General features: G+C 50.5%; 1 protein-coding gene across 2 annotated transcripts in view; it reads left to right on the top strand.

Annotated features, from left to right (window-relative positions):
* Positions 1-6,653, top strand: part of SOCS7 (suppressor of cytokine signaling 7) — a 32,081-nt gene extending 25,428 nt beyond the window's left edge. For both annotated transcript variants that reach the window (XM_025995804.2, XM_025995805.2), the window contains one exon: positions 927-6,653. The gene's annotated coding sequence lies outside the window, so the exon portion shown is untranslated. The remainder of the gene's footprint in view (positions 1-926) is intronic.
* The last annotated feature ends 8,192 nt before the right edge of the window (positions 6,654-14,845 follow it).

Raw genomic sequence — 14,845 nt, 5'->3', positions numbered from 1 at the left:
TTATTTTATTTTATTTTATTTTATTTTATTTTATTTTATTTTATTTTATTTATTTTATTTATTTTATTTATTTTATTTATTTTATTTTATTTTATTTTATTTATTTTATTTTATTTTATTTTATTTTATTTTATTTTATTTATTTATTTATTTATTTTATTTTTTATTTTTTTTTTTTTTACCTGGGGAGTTTCATGTCAGGGTGCTTGGAGTCAGTATACAGAGTAACATGTGGAACGATGCCCTTAAATCAGGGAGTAGAAGCCACTGATATGGTCTTTGTGATTATATGTCAGTCTTCTTCAATAGCCAGAAGCTGCAGAGACTTACGGCTATTTCTAGCTGGGCTCACCAGGGATTACTCCAATTTTGTTTTAAGATTTTATTTATTTAGAGAGAGAATGAGAGTGGGGTGTGTCGGGGAGAGACGAACCAGGAGTGTGTGTGTTGGTGGTGGGGGGGAGGGACATCAAGCCGACTCCACGCTGAGGTCAGTCTTACGAGCCTCAGACCACGACCCAAGCCAAAATCAAGAGTCGGTCACTCAGCTGACTGAGCCACCCAGGTGCCCTTCTTTTTTTTTTTTTTTTTTTTTTTTTAAGTGCCTGGAGCAGATGAGCCTCAGGAAAGAAGTGGGGAAGAGTGGAAAATTAACGGGCAAAGGAAAAGGAAAGAGAGAAGTTAGGAAATATGCTAGAATATATTGGTAATTTTAGGACCTTTGTTTGGTGTCCACATCATGGGCTGCTCATGTCCCCAGCAAATGCCATTCCTTATCCTGAGCCAGCACCAGCATTTGTGGGAGCCTTGGCTATCCAGATTCCAGTTCTCCCTTTGAGCTATACTTTTCCACCTCCAGAGGCTGGGCTGTTCTCCATTTGGTTCCGCTCCATTGAGCTGCTCTAATTTTTCCCTCTTGCACCTAGGCATTTGTTGCCAAGCTCCAGTTTTGAAGAACCAAATGAAGCTACTGTGGAAGAGGGAGCAAGGAGAAAGGAGGGAGTTGGAAGGGCTGAGATCCTCCGCGCAAAGACTTTGGTTCCCCTGCAGCCCTGGGGCTTGGGAGAAGCACACAACCACACTCTCTGAGCGGGGGCTTCACCTCTTCACCTCCAGCCCCTGTGGTATCCTGGAACTGGACAAGCTCCTTGAAACACTGGAAGAAGTCTCAACACTGTTCCTTTTTTAGAAGTTTTGTTTTGGATATTTGCATTTCTCAGTATGGAAAACTTCCTTTAAAGGCAGCTGGGGTTTGTGCCCATTGGACTGGAAGTGGTGCCAAGGGTGAGCCAAGGTCTGAGGGAGGGAAGGGGAGGGATTGCCAGTGACGGTCATTCAGCTGGTGCCAAAGGCAGAGTGCAAGTGTTCACCATTGACCTTGAAGAAGGGAAGAGAAAGAGTCAGAAGCACATATCAAGTTGGGAGTTTCTAAGGGATGAGGATCTGCTTCTCTTTAAGCATGAGTTGCTTCAGTAGGAGCAGGAAAGAAGAGAGGGTGAGTAGTCTGGACAAGAAGATTGCTGGACAAAGACTGGCAAAGGGCCTCTGCTGGGGAAAGTAGTGACTCCTCACATCCTTTCCTTTTAAGGTTTAGGAACCTGATTTCAGAATCACCTCTCATAGAAGCCGCGTTCGTTTTGTCTTCCTGAATTCCTGAATTCTGTGACCTCAAGTCAGTCCCATTCTTCTTCCACCCTCCACCCTGCCCCCTTAGATAACTGTACATTTCACTCTGATCATGGTAACATCATTCCTATTGCTTCTGCCAGCTGTCAAGGCAATCGATTTTTTCATCACCTGAGCACTTGAGAGCCCTAATCATGAGCTGCTAAAGTTAATGGAGCATGCTTCCAGATTCTTAATGGCAGACTGTACCCATGACTTAGGAGTCAGTGTTACTTACCTCCATATGTCTGTCAGCTAGTGAGAGGGAATATGGAGGATGGTGAGAAACGAAGCTATTGTGATAGTGCTCTTCTGAGGAGAAGCTCTCCTGTGTCTCAGCCTTAATGGAATGTCTTTGGATCAGTGAGGAGGAGAGTACTGCATCTCATGTGTTTAGGTTTATCACTGTTGTCCCACTTCTGGGACAGGAGGTAGCAAGGGCTTTTTTATTTTCCTATGTTTTTTCTCTAGCAACTCATGCATTTTCCTGAGTCAGATTCCATTTGCCCCCTGTTTGTTGGAAAGTCTGTCAAATGCTGATGTGGGAGTTGCCCACCTTCCAGGTGGAAGTGGAGGAGGAGGGAGGTGCTTTCCAGTGCTCTTTGAGTTTTTCTGAAGTAAGCCATTGTCAAGTCATGTAATATTATGAGTTTGCTTTTCTGCAGAGTTACTCTTGGGAGAGGTTTGCTGTTAAGATGTGAAAATTGAGCTGTTTGGGTCTTTATTGCTCTTTTGTAGTAAATGTTCCATTAGACTGCCTCTCTTGGTTCCCCTGTGCTTATATCTGCCTCTTCTCATGAGATAAATAATATCTTCAGGTTTGTGGTTTCCTGATGGTTTGGGATGAGGTCCCAGTGTCTTGGTAATTTAAAAGACTGCCTCATCTGGAAGCATTGGCCTTCTGCCTTATGTCTTGCATGGAATGACCAGTCCTCCTGCTTGTAGCAGAGCAGAAAAGAAACTTGCATTATTAGCTGCCTGTAAAGATGTGGCCCACAAAATGAGCTTTGTAGCATAAACACAGCCCACCTCTGATTTGTCATGAAGTACCTCTTCTTTCCTTGGATTCCATGGTAGTATTACCAACCAGTGAAAATAGTGATCCCAGAAATTGGCTTACCCTGTGAGTCTTGCCTCTTGAGAGTGCAGATTAACTTGCCATCATGCAGAAAGTGCCACCCAGCTCTAGAGCCTATAGTCTGCAATCCATAGGGATCCTTGAGTGGCTCATGTGCAGCTATTTGGGTTTGGGGGCTTTTTTTTTTTCCACCCATAATTTTGAAATTCTTTTCAACTGTGTTTTAATGTGTTTGCCTAATTCTGGGCTAGATACTATGGAAAACACAAGAGGGGAAAGACATGATGTCTGGCTTAAGGGAGCTTTTAGGTGACTGCTACACATGAAGCAATGGGAGAATGACTCTGTGCAGTACAAAAAATCAAGGGCTCTCTTTAAAGAAATTGAGATGGGTAAGATCAGAGTAGATCAGATAGTCTGGGAGAGCTCTGTGGCTGTGAGGCTTTGGGTCCTAGGCAAAGGTAGGACAGTGAGATGAGAAACACATGAACAGAATCATGGAAGCAGAAATCTGAGGAATGTGTTGAACAGGACACAGCACCAGGTTAGAGCAGCAGTGTCAGTTACTCTTCAGTGCCATGGTTTAGACGGAAACTTTCTAGTCATCAAGCAAGTGTGAGTGCTGAGGGCTTGTGATGGTGAAGTGGAACCCAAAGCCAGAAGTCAGCTGGTTCCCGCCCATGGGCAGGGACCTCACTGCCCTCAGCACAGTCTGGGGGAGGGAGGCAGAGCCCTTGTACCCCTAGTGGTACCAAGGCTTTCCACTGGGGAATTCTACAGTCAGATCCAGAACCAAACCAGCTGAGGAGGCATGCCCCAACCTCACCAGCATCCTTCTTTCTCCTCCTGGGAAAGGGTAATGTGTCCCCATGTCCATGATTCGTCTGTATGCTAGTCATGGCCCAGGCTATAGCCTAGTTCTTCCTCAGTAGAGTGGGATGCAGGACAGAGTTTCACAAGATGACAGGCTCCATCGGGAGATGAGGGGGAGGAAGAGGCGGGAGTGGGGCAGAGAGCAGAGAGAACAGCACATCCCCTTCATCTCTCCAGGCTGGGCCCAGTCCTCCTTTGCCAGTTCTGTGTTGGGCTAATTGAAATGCAGTCCACAGAGGGAACTCATTATTCCTTTTTTGGTTGTTGTATTTTAAAGTCACAAACTAGAAAAGGTTCTCACCTCCAGGGACCCATCACTGATTTCAAAGTTGTTAATGGGTCCTTACCTGTGTGACCCTTACTTGTTAGTGATTTATCTACTGTAACCTTCCTCAGGACAAGTGTGAGCCGCTGTGAGCCAAGTGACAACTACTGCTACAATCTGCTGTTACTTGAAATTCGGGTGCTGTGGCAGGAGCACAGAGTAAGGAGGGTGGGGCTTTGCTAGGAGGACTAGGTAAGTGGGCAGTAACTGGGAGTTCAGGACCATTAGTGATGGCCTGGGCCAGGTGGCTAGCCTGTGCCTAGATCTAGTGAAGGGGAGCTGCCCCCCGTAGCATGAAGGCTTCTGAGAGGGGAGCTCATCATCATGGTTTCTACTCCTCCTTTCCTTCCTTTCACCTGGTGATGGTGTTGGCCCTCACTGAGGCTGGGAATGATGCAGAGGAGGCTGCAAGCACCCCTACAGGGTACATCCAGGAAGAACTGGGGAGCAGGAAACGTGCTGAGTGCTTGCACATCCAGGCGTGAGAGCCTAGAAATAGAGCTGGGTGCCCTGGGGTACCTATCTTTTCAGCCCTCACCCTAGGCCCCCAGAAGAGCAAGGCTGCTTAAAGCCCTTGGGTCCCAGCAGGAAATGGAGATAGTAGAGACTTTTCCCTTGGGTTAGACTGTTCCCCGCCCTGCTGCCTCGCCCTTGGCTTTGAGCCCTGAAAATGGAGGACTAGGCACTGGGATATAGTGGGAAGTCTGAAAGTGTGTTTGTGTGTGTGTGTGTGTGTGTGCGCGTGCGCGCGTGCCTGGGTGTGTCTGGGTGTCCATGCATGTCTACATTTGCAGAAGTCTTGCCACCAGTTGGAGTGTTGAAAGCATCTCCACTGTGGGGAGACCTGCCATTTGTTTTCCCCTTTTAAGAGAATGACATGCCCCCTGTCCCTAAGGGAGGAGCTTTTGAGTTAGACATTTTCCCTATGGGAATCCTCTTGGTTTGGTTTGTGGGAGGGTGGGGGGTGGTGGCTAAGTGATTTTTATCTCTAATTGTCAACACAGCTGTTCTTACACTGAATTTGTGCTATTGCATACATGTAGCCATCTTTCTTTTCACTGCAGCAGTGTTTATCAGTAGTTCAAAATGATTTATTTGCTCCTGGGGAGTAAAATCTTTTTTATTAAAAAAAAAAAAAAAAAAAAAAAAGCGAAGCGTGGCTCCCTCCACCCATGATAGCTATAGGGTTAGTGGGCTTCAAAGCTCAAGAAGGCAAAGTCGAGTCTGCCAGTCCCCGTGACTTATCCTGTTTTGACCTTGGAGCCTTCATGCTCAGCACAAAAGGACAGGAGGCCTTGAGAAGATGGGAGAGCAAAGCCTTGGGAGGAGTGAGGTGGGGTGTGGACCATAGCGATGAAAGCACTGGGGACTCAGGTGCTACAGGTAGAAAAACAGTAAAGAATTGTATTTAAAATATCGATTCTCTAATCTGCCAGGGAAAGACCTTTCTCTACATCCAGATTCCATACTGTCTTTGTCCTTTTCATCGCTTCTCGACCTTCCTGGTAGGTGCCGGCCCACTGTCCTCCTGTTTCCCATCCTGTCCTCTGCACCCCTTCCCCGTCCCCTCCCACTCCCATCTACCTCTGGGAAGCGGGTCCTGCATGTGGAGTCTGTGACTTGCCTTCGTGCTCATCTCATCTCCGTTAGAGGGTACCTGGGACTACTCCCTCCTTCCCTCCTTCCGAAGTGCCCAGAGGCATGACTGGGCAGGTCAAAAGCAGCCAGCCCAGGGGGGAAGGCATGAGTGTCTGGTTGCAGCTGGACTGCAATCTTTGCTCCTGGAGAGAGAGTGTGAAGAAAACTTAGGACACTCTTGATCAGAACCCAGGAAATCACACACTGCTCCGCCCAGCTCAGATGGGGCGGGCAGGCTGGCTGCTCCATCCCTGGTGCTCCCTTGAACAGGGACCTGCCTCCCACTGTTAGGCCCAGAACCTTTCCCAAGGGACAAACATTATCCAGGCACCGCTCTGTGGGCAGGCCGGCCATTGGAATGCCCAAACTGGTGCTGCCTGTGGCACAGCCACTGCTGTACATTTTTTGGTTGTTTTTAAGAAACTCAATGAAGAGGGGTGTCATTCTGGGCTCAGAGTGGTTGCCATTTCTTCACCAGAAGGGGAGCCACACCCCCTGCAACCACCTCTGTCCTTGTTTGCCACCCTGCCCTCCTCCAAGCCAAAGCGTGGCCTGGCTTTTGTCTTCCTGTTTAGTTTTCCTCCTCACCTTCCCCTTTTTGTGCTTAATTTATTAAAATAGTTGCTGTATAATTTATTTTCATAAACTATAAAAAATTACTAAATGGTTAAAATAGACTTGCAGGCCAATGTTAAATGGGGTGGGAGGGTCTGTGGGTGGGTGGGGAAAGGAAAAGATGTTTTGATATAAACAAAACAAATGCACTTTGGGTGTGTTTTGGTATTTTTCTGGGGATAGACGGGTGGGTGTTGGGATGTCCCTGTAGATTAGTTCCAGAACGGGGTGTTTGTATATACTGTATTAATAGGCATGTTCGACTCTTATAAAGGGACGTTAGTAGCTGCTGCAGGTCCTGTTTGGAAACCCCATGTACAACTCCCAGTTTTTTGTAAGTGTCAGTGCGGGAGACATTTGACTCTTGTGTTTGTATCTCCTTTTTATGATTGCTGTACTGACCCATGTCTTTTTGGGGAAGGGTGAAAAGAGATTTGAAATAAAAATGTTTAGAAATTACTTCATGTGATTTGGGTTCGTGTTTGTCAATCCTTCCATCTCCTGTGACTCCTCGCACCACCACCAGCCCTATAAAGTCACATGACCCACCCCTGGTGACTGGGCCATCTCCATGCTGTCCACCGAGCTGGACACATCCAGAACTGGTCTTGTCAGAATTAGAGATGTTGGAAGTTCCCCAGGCCAAGGCCATTGCTCGAAGCTGCTTTCTCTTTCCCCAGCAGGTTCAGGAGAATTCCACTGTGTGACCTTTTGGTTGGTGAGCAGTGGTGTGGGACTGTGGCTAGGGAGAGTATACATGTCACCCCAGCCAGCGGTCAGTCCCCGTGTTTCCCTAGGATGGCAGATGAGGTTTCCGTAAGTTTAACCTGCATCCCCTCCTGCCTTGCCAGCCCAGTGCCTCTGGAGAGAAAGGGAACAGAATAGTTCTCCAATTGGCAACCGTGTGTACTCCGAGCCACTGGAACCTCCCCTCTTCACTTTGCCACCTAATCCCTCTCCAAGTCCCCCACTTCAGGGGCCATGGTACCAAGTTGGCACATTGGGGGGAATTTCCTACAAATCCCCTGCATCCTCAGAGCAGGAAGCATACTGCGTGAGCTAAAACCCAGTTGGGGGCAGTTGCGTTTTCACAGGACAGGACTGGTAAGAAGTGCCTCCCGGGGCCGAGGAGTCTGAGAATCCCCACCTGCCCCAGTCAGCTCATCCTCCAGCCACTGGTCTGAGTGAGGATGAGATGGTGTATCAATTCTGATAGCCCTTCTATGACAGCGAGAACTCCTAACTGAAGTTTTCTCCGTTTTGATAAGGAAAGGTGTGCCAAGCAATGAAGGGCAAACACCACTACAAGGGAAGATGCTTAACTCAGAGCAAGCATGATGCCCTAATGGCCACCATTTGCACGCAGTTGTCATTGGAAAGGACTCTGCTCACACCAGCAGGCAAGAGCATTGGTGTGCATTTCTTCGAAGTAGAGGTGCAGGTTTTCGCCATTTCAGACCAGCATTGTTGTTCGTGATGACTTCATAGTCGTGATGACTTGTCAGGTTTGTTAGGAAAGGTAGGTGCTGGAGCCTCTGACTTGAGTGATAAAGCCCATAGAAGGAGAGGCAATCTTTTGGTAACAGCCCCAAATAAATAAAACGGGCACCTGCCATCATCTTCACCCCCTACACCTGACACCACAGCTGTCACCCCCTGTGTTCCTTGGCCATTTAATGGTGCCTGGCTGTGCACCTGCCTGACCAGAATTTCATTGCAAGCTTGCAGCAGGTGGTGCTGGTGCAAGAGAGCGGCCCCCCCACCCTTCCCATCCTTCTAGCATGTGTGTCCCCAAGGATGAGGATGAGGGCGAGCTGAGAAAATGGATTTTTCCGTCTGTCTTGGTTCCCTCCAGCCTCTCGTAGTGTGAGCATCTTGTATATAAGGACTCAAGTGCCTGCTTGTGTGGTGTGGATTCTGGAGAATCAGAATCCTCTGATTCCTCTGGCGCTCAGCCAAAGGCACAGGCATTGACTCCAGCTCTGAAGAGGCATTAGTGGAGTTAGGCTGACCTCTCAGCGGAGTCCCTTCCAAGATTTCCAACGATGCGCTGATTTAAGATGCGACTTCATCGTGCCTCTGGCCTCTGTTGCCATGTCCTAATTTAGACATTCCTCTCCTCACCTGGACAATTCCAGCAACTTCCCAGCTACTCTTTCTGCTTTCTGGATCCCCTCTCCAGTCCTTCTAAAAAGTTCTTCAGAAGAAAAAACACGCTCTGGTCACTGCCCTAGTCAAAAATCATGGATGACTCATCCTGGAGAAGAAAATTTTAACTCCTCCACTTGCCATCCAAGGCTGTTTCTCCTTCCCTTGCCACATAGGCTGCACTCCGGTCATGATACATGCTGTGTCCCCACATGATGGCATCCCTTCTCTTGCCACTCCACCCTCCCTCACACTGGAGGACCCTTACCTGTCACTCTTTTCATCTGGAAACTTGTCCCTCAAGTGTTCACTCTGGGGTCAGCACTGGAATTTCCACCGGCTGCTTGTGGCCAAACAAATGCTCCTTCTGTTACTTGTCCACATGTCTGCCTGCTTGCCTGTCATGCCCATTATGACCTCTGGTCTGGGAGGGACGGAGCCTATGTCCCGCTCAGTGCTCTCCCTGCCCCCAGGGCTGGCACGGTCAGTACCTGTGCCAAGGTGGTGGTTGAGGAAAGGTGACATCAGCCCCTTTCCCAGTCAGCTAGCCTTGAACCTGGAGTTCCCCTTTTACACACACAACGACTTGATTGTATGGTGGTAGGAGCTCTTAACTACTAAATGTCAGTCGTCTTCAGAATTTTCTCAAGGGATGGGAGTTTTTTTGGTGGTTGAAGTAAGAGTGTGAACTATGTGACATGACTGTAACTCCCAGATCTCCCAAAGGTGGGGTGTGGACCGCTTCCTCCTGGTGTCAGAGCCCCAGAGCTGCCCTTTGGTGGAAGATGCTCCCCACATAGGGTCAGCAGGCTTTGTTCAGGGGCCAGAGGTTGTACTGAACCACCCACTGCCCCCTGCTGAATTCTCCCCCAAAAGAAAGTCTGCATTTATTTTTTTATTTTTTTATTTTATTTTTTTAAAAGATTTTTTATTTATTTATTCACGAGAGACACAGAGAGATAGAGGCAGAGACACAGGCAGAGGAAGAAGCAGGCCCCATGCAGGGAGCCTGACTTGGGACTCGATCCCGGGTCTCCAGAATCACACCTTGGGCTGAAGGCAGCACTAAACCACTGAGCCACTGGGGCTACCCCTGCATTTATTTTTTTAAAGAAGATTTTATTTATCTGACAGAGCAAGAGAGCAAAAGCAAGGGGAGCAGCAGAGGGAGAAGGAGAGGCAGGCTCTCTGCTGAGCAGGGAGCTGAATGTGGGACTTGATCCTTGGACCCTGAGATCATGACCTGAGCCTAAGGCAGAGTCCCCAGGTGCCCTGAAAGTTTACATTTAAAGAGCTCAGCTCAGGTGCCCTTCTTCACATCCTGGGCCTCTGGTCTTATCCCATGTAGTATCATGGCCTGGCTTTCCCTGCTCACTTCTGAAAAGTTGGTTTTATTTCTGGGCCTTTATTCTGTAAATCCAGGGGGTGATGAGATAGGTGGAGAATAGGAGAGGCTAGCTAGCTTTATACTGGGAGGTAAATGTATGTGTGGGCAGGTCACAGCTGAGCTTGGGAGAAGTTTGGAAGGTTTGAAATGGGACTGGACAGTCTGGCAGCAGTCAGCTGGTGTGGAAGATAGGTAGAGTTAAAGAAAACCTCAAGAGGGGCACCTGGGTGGTTCAGTAGAGTAAGTGTCTGGTCTTTGGCTCCAGTTGTGATACCAAGATCCTGGGATTGAGCCCCACATCTGGCTCCCTGCTCAGCAGGGAGTCTGCTTCTCCTCCCTCAGCCCCTACCACCCCTGTCACTCGAACTCGCTCACTCTGTGTCAAATAAATAAAATATTTTTTAAATTTCATTTATTTATTCATGAGAGATACAGAGAGAGAGAGAGAGAGAGAGGCAGAGGGAGAAGCAGGCTCCATGGAGGGAGCCCGATGTGGGACTTGAGCCCAAGGTCTCCAGGACCACGACCTGGGCCGAAGGCGGCACTAAACCGCTGAGCCACCCTGGCTGCCCAATAAAATATTTTTTTTTAACAAAAAAGAAAACTTCAAGAAGTTTCTCTGGATGTTGGGTGTCATCTCCTGGAGCCCCTTCCCTGCAGCTGCCATCCTTCCGCATGCCCTGGTGCCAGCGAAGAAAAGGGCAATAGGCAAACATATCCTTGTCTTCTGGATAGGGGGCTGTTTCTCTGAATGGACACCATACGAAGAAATAAGTATAGGCCCAGCTTTAGATATGAACTCATGGCTTGTGGACAGAGGGTTCTGTGTCTTGTTCATCTTCTGCTCTGTCCTCCACCTCCACAACCTAGGGCTGTGCCAGCACACCAACAGACGTACCCTGCATGTTTGCTGAAAACAAGGGATGGGTCAAAGAGCCAGGCTGGAAGTGGAGGTGGAGGGCGCCTGGGGGGCTCAGTGGGTGAGCATCTGCCTTCCTCTCAGGTTGTGATCCTGGGATCTTGGGATGGAGTTCCACATCAGACTCCTGGCAAGGAGCCTGCTTCTCCCTCTGCCTATGTTTCTGCCTCTCTCTGTGTGTGTCTCTCATGAATAAATAAATAAAACCTTCTTTAAAAAAGGAGGAGGAGGAGGAGGAGTAGAGGTGGTAGCAGGGGAAGATCCCCTGGGCTAGAATCACCTTTGGTCCTGAATTGGGGAACATGGGCAAGGGGAGAAGCCAGGATGTCTTGTGGAGTCTATAGAAGAGGCATCAGGGTAGCGTGCAGTGGTTCTCAGCCAGAGCAAGGGTTTGTGAGCCTAAATCACTCAGGCAACCTTTAAAAATAAAAAGATATATTTATTTATTTTAGAGGGGGAGAGAGAGTGAGCAAGCAGAAAGGAGGGGCTGAAGGGGAGAGAGAGCGAGAGAGTCCCAAGCTGACTCCAAGCTAAGCACGGAGCCCAGTGTGGGGCTCAGTTTCATGACCCTGAACTAAAACCAAGAGTCGGTTGCTTAAGGGACTGAGCCACCCAGGCGCCCCAGGCAAACCTTTACACTTCACATTCACCCTGAGACTAAGACACCCTCCTAGAATCTCGAGGGGTCAAGTATGGGGGGCAGGACTTGGTAAGAATGGTGGATGAAAGGTCTCAAGGGCATCTTGAGGCTCCTTTGTCTCCTCAGCACACCTACACCCACTCGTTGCCACTCTCCGAGGGGCCCTGCCCAGTATTTGTAGACCTGGTCTGAACGTAGGGTCCACGACTAGCTAGTCGTGTGATCTTGGACAGTCTACTTATGCTCTCTTGGTCTGTCTCCCCTTGAAAAGAAAGAGAGTATTTTTACTTAAATACTGAGTGAGTAAATGACATAATGCATGTAAAACGCTTGGTACTTCTTCAGCACTCAGTCAATAGCCACAGGCACTAATTATTATCATTATTAGTGGCATTTCAAAGAGAAGAACTGGGAGCTTTTTGCCTTCTCTAAAGCAGAAGGAAAAATGAAGACTTCAGGGCTGTCACCAATGGCTGCAGTGAGGGGTGGGCTGGAGGGGGCGGTGGAGGAGGTTGCGGGAGGATCGGACTGGGAGGGGGGAGGCAGGGGCAGCGGGTGGTGGGAACAGGTGGAACCGGGAGAGTTGGTGAGCTTTTCCTGCCACCTAGCGGCTCCTTCGGGCTATGCCACCCAGCTGTCCCCTCCGGTCTGGCTGGGCAGAAGTGGGCGAGGCTGGGTTTAAAATTCTGCAGCGTCTCCAGTCCTCTTCTGCTGTCCCCACTCGATGCCCAGCCCCACGACACTCTGCCCAGAGACACATCCTCCACACCGTGCTGGCGAGTGGAACCAGACTCCCTCCAAGTGGAAGGAGAGGGCGAAGGCTTTGTTCTCTTGACTCCCAGGCAGAAGGGGGAGCAGGGGGCAGGGAGCCCTGGAGCTGGCAGAGACCACCCCCGGCCCCACGCTGCCCCCCTGGCTGGATGACTGCCGCAGGGGAACGCCGGGCCTCCTGGACCCATCTCTGTATCTGCCTTGGGTTTTGTTGAATTCTATAAATATGTGTGCAGAGCCTGGGTCAGGGTTCTCCCGAGCTTTCCCATCCCACCTTCTCCGGAGAATTTCGCCTTTGTCTCCCAGATGAGAGGAAGGGGACAGAGAGCTGCGGCCGAGCACCCCCCAGCCCTCACGTGAAGGGCCCGCTGGGGGCCCTGGGAGCCAGCTCCGCCTCTGGGGCTCGTCATCTCCCTCCCCTGTGGGAGGTGCCAGCCCCTCGGAGGAGGCTGCCTGGAATGATGTCCTACTTGCATCATGTCTGGCTCCTGCTTCAAAGGCAGCTGTGCCTGTGTGGTGAGGGGCCTGAGCCCCTTGGGTGAGGGGCTCCAGGAGGAGGCTGGGGCTCCAGGGCCAGGCTTTCACAGGCTCCCTGCATCTGTCCTCCCCACCCTTGACGCCCACTTTTCCCTCTCAGGGCCTGCTGAGAGCCTCAGCTGCAACCAGGCCAGAATTGCATCATTCTTGGCTTTGTTCACAGAGCAGCAGGTGGAGGAGTGGGCTCCCCCCGCCGTGGTCCATGCCCCCCCTTCCCGCTCATCTTCCACTCCCTCCTGGGTAACCGGCCGCCTTCCTCCTTTCCCAGGCTCATGGCACCCCCACCCCGGGAGTCAGTCAGGAGTTCTCTGCCCTACCCGGCTCTCAGATCCTTTCCCACCCTCTCCCTGCTCCCTGGGGAGCCCCTGAGGCTCTGAGGTGAATTGAAGGAAGCTGGTGGGGGGTGTAGGGGGGGATGCAGAAATAAGCACCAGGCTGGAAACTGCCCTCATTATTTCTGCTCCCCATCCAGTGGGAGGCAGATGCCACCCTCAAAAGAAACACCTGGTTGTAGCCAGGGTATGGTCTCCCAGAATTTGGGACCAGGGTTAGAAACTGTCACCTGATAAACTAAACCTAATAAATAATCAACATAAAATGAATTAACTCAGCTCTTTGTAGAAAGTACTTAACTTTTATTGATGGTTTATGTGTCTGTCAGTGCACCAAGAATGTTATACTCACATCCCAATCTTTCATCAACCCGCCAAGGGGTAATAGTATCACTCCTGGCTTATGGATGAGGAAGCTAGGAAGCTTCTCAAAGATGGCTGGAAATTTCGGTGCTGGCCAGACTGGGACTTCTTTTCCTCCCTGAAGGGAGGTTTTTGCCCAAGATAATTAAGAGACAAGACTACTGTCCTCGTATGAAGGAGAGTCAATAAGGTATATGTCAAATGACCTGGGCTGGGCTCTGTCTCCACCCCCCCTACCACTGCCCCTCTGAGGTAATGCTGTGGCTCAAGATTCTGGCCTATGTCGAGTGGAGCAATAGGAAATAAAGAGCTGGAGCTTGTAGAGGATCCAGGCTGCCAGGGAAGAGGACTGCGGGGCTGCACACATGGATCTTGTAGTCCTTCACAGGGACTCTCAGGGGTGTGTTGATAAAATAGCTTCAGGGTTTATCAATCTAGCCATTGTGACTTTGGCTAGTAGGAGTCTATTTGTTAGAGCCAGATCAGCATCTTTGGGGACAGACAGTTCTCAACCTTGCAAAGCCCAACCCCAGACTTTAGGTCTAGCCAAGCAGCAGCTGTTCCAGAAGCTCATCGTGGGTGGCTGCTGCCACTACAGCCACCTCCTCCTTCTTGTTGTCACTTCCCAGTGGCTGCTTCATCCCTGAAGGAAAATCAGAGGGAAACAAATGCGAAGAATGGAGCCTGCCTTCACAGCCCAGGGCCAGCTCCACCACGACCTGGGAGAGGCTGGGTCAGGGTCTGGGGGACATGCTTGCTGGCTAGCACTCCTCTCAGTCTCCGGTCTCTTTCTCTTCAGACCCCGACAGACTCTGAAGAGACAAAGAGTTCCTTTGACCCCATAGCCCTGCCCTGTGACCCCACCCAAATCTGTCCCTCCCCTCCCCAGGCAGCCAGCAGGGCACTCACTCAACTTGGGTAGCAGACAGGGGCCACGGAGCCACTGGGAGGGGATGGCAGGGAAGCCAAGAGAGGCTGCAGCCAGCTGGGCGGGGAAGACCGGGAGTGCGTGGGGAGTGGCCACCAGACCCCCTGAGAGGATGGGTGGCCCAGGAAGAGGGGCTGCCAGGACTCCTGGCTGCAGTCCCAGGAGCCAAGCAGCAAATGCTCCATAGGGCCACAGGGTGTGAGGACTGGGGGAGTCCAACCTCGGCCCCAAGCCCGGCTGCCCATGAGCTCAGGGCCTCCCCGGCCTGCATTCCTGCCTCCCTCCTCCCAGCATGTCCCCCACACCCAGCCTATAAAGCCCCCTTTGTCTGGGCCAACTGAGGATCTTAACTCGCCCCATCTCAGCTTCCCGCCCTCTGCCCCCTCACCCTCTGGCGCCCAACAAAGAGGCCAGGATGCAGTGAGAAGTGGTGAAACCCTGAACCTTCTTCATACCAGCCTGGGCACTGGCCCAGGGGGTTTGGACAGCCAGCCCCGGCACACCAACACTCCCACCCTGCTGCCCGCCTCAGGGCAGGTTGGTTCCCACCCCTGTCCGCTCTGGACTCCACACTCCTGGGCAGCATGCCTGCCTCTCACATGCCTACTCATGTGATATCGCCCTCA

Source organism: Vulpes vulpes, chromosome 2 (genome assembly GCF_048418805.1).
Source record: "Vulpes vulpes isolate BD-2025 chromosome 2, VulVul3, whole genome shotgun sequence".
In the NCBI taxonomy this organism is placed as follows: Eukaryota; Metazoa; Chordata; class Mammalia; order Carnivora; family Canidae; genus Vulpes; species Vulpes vulpes.
Note: the sequence above shows the minus strand (reverse complement) of the source record. Positions and strands in the feature narration are given on the sequence as shown.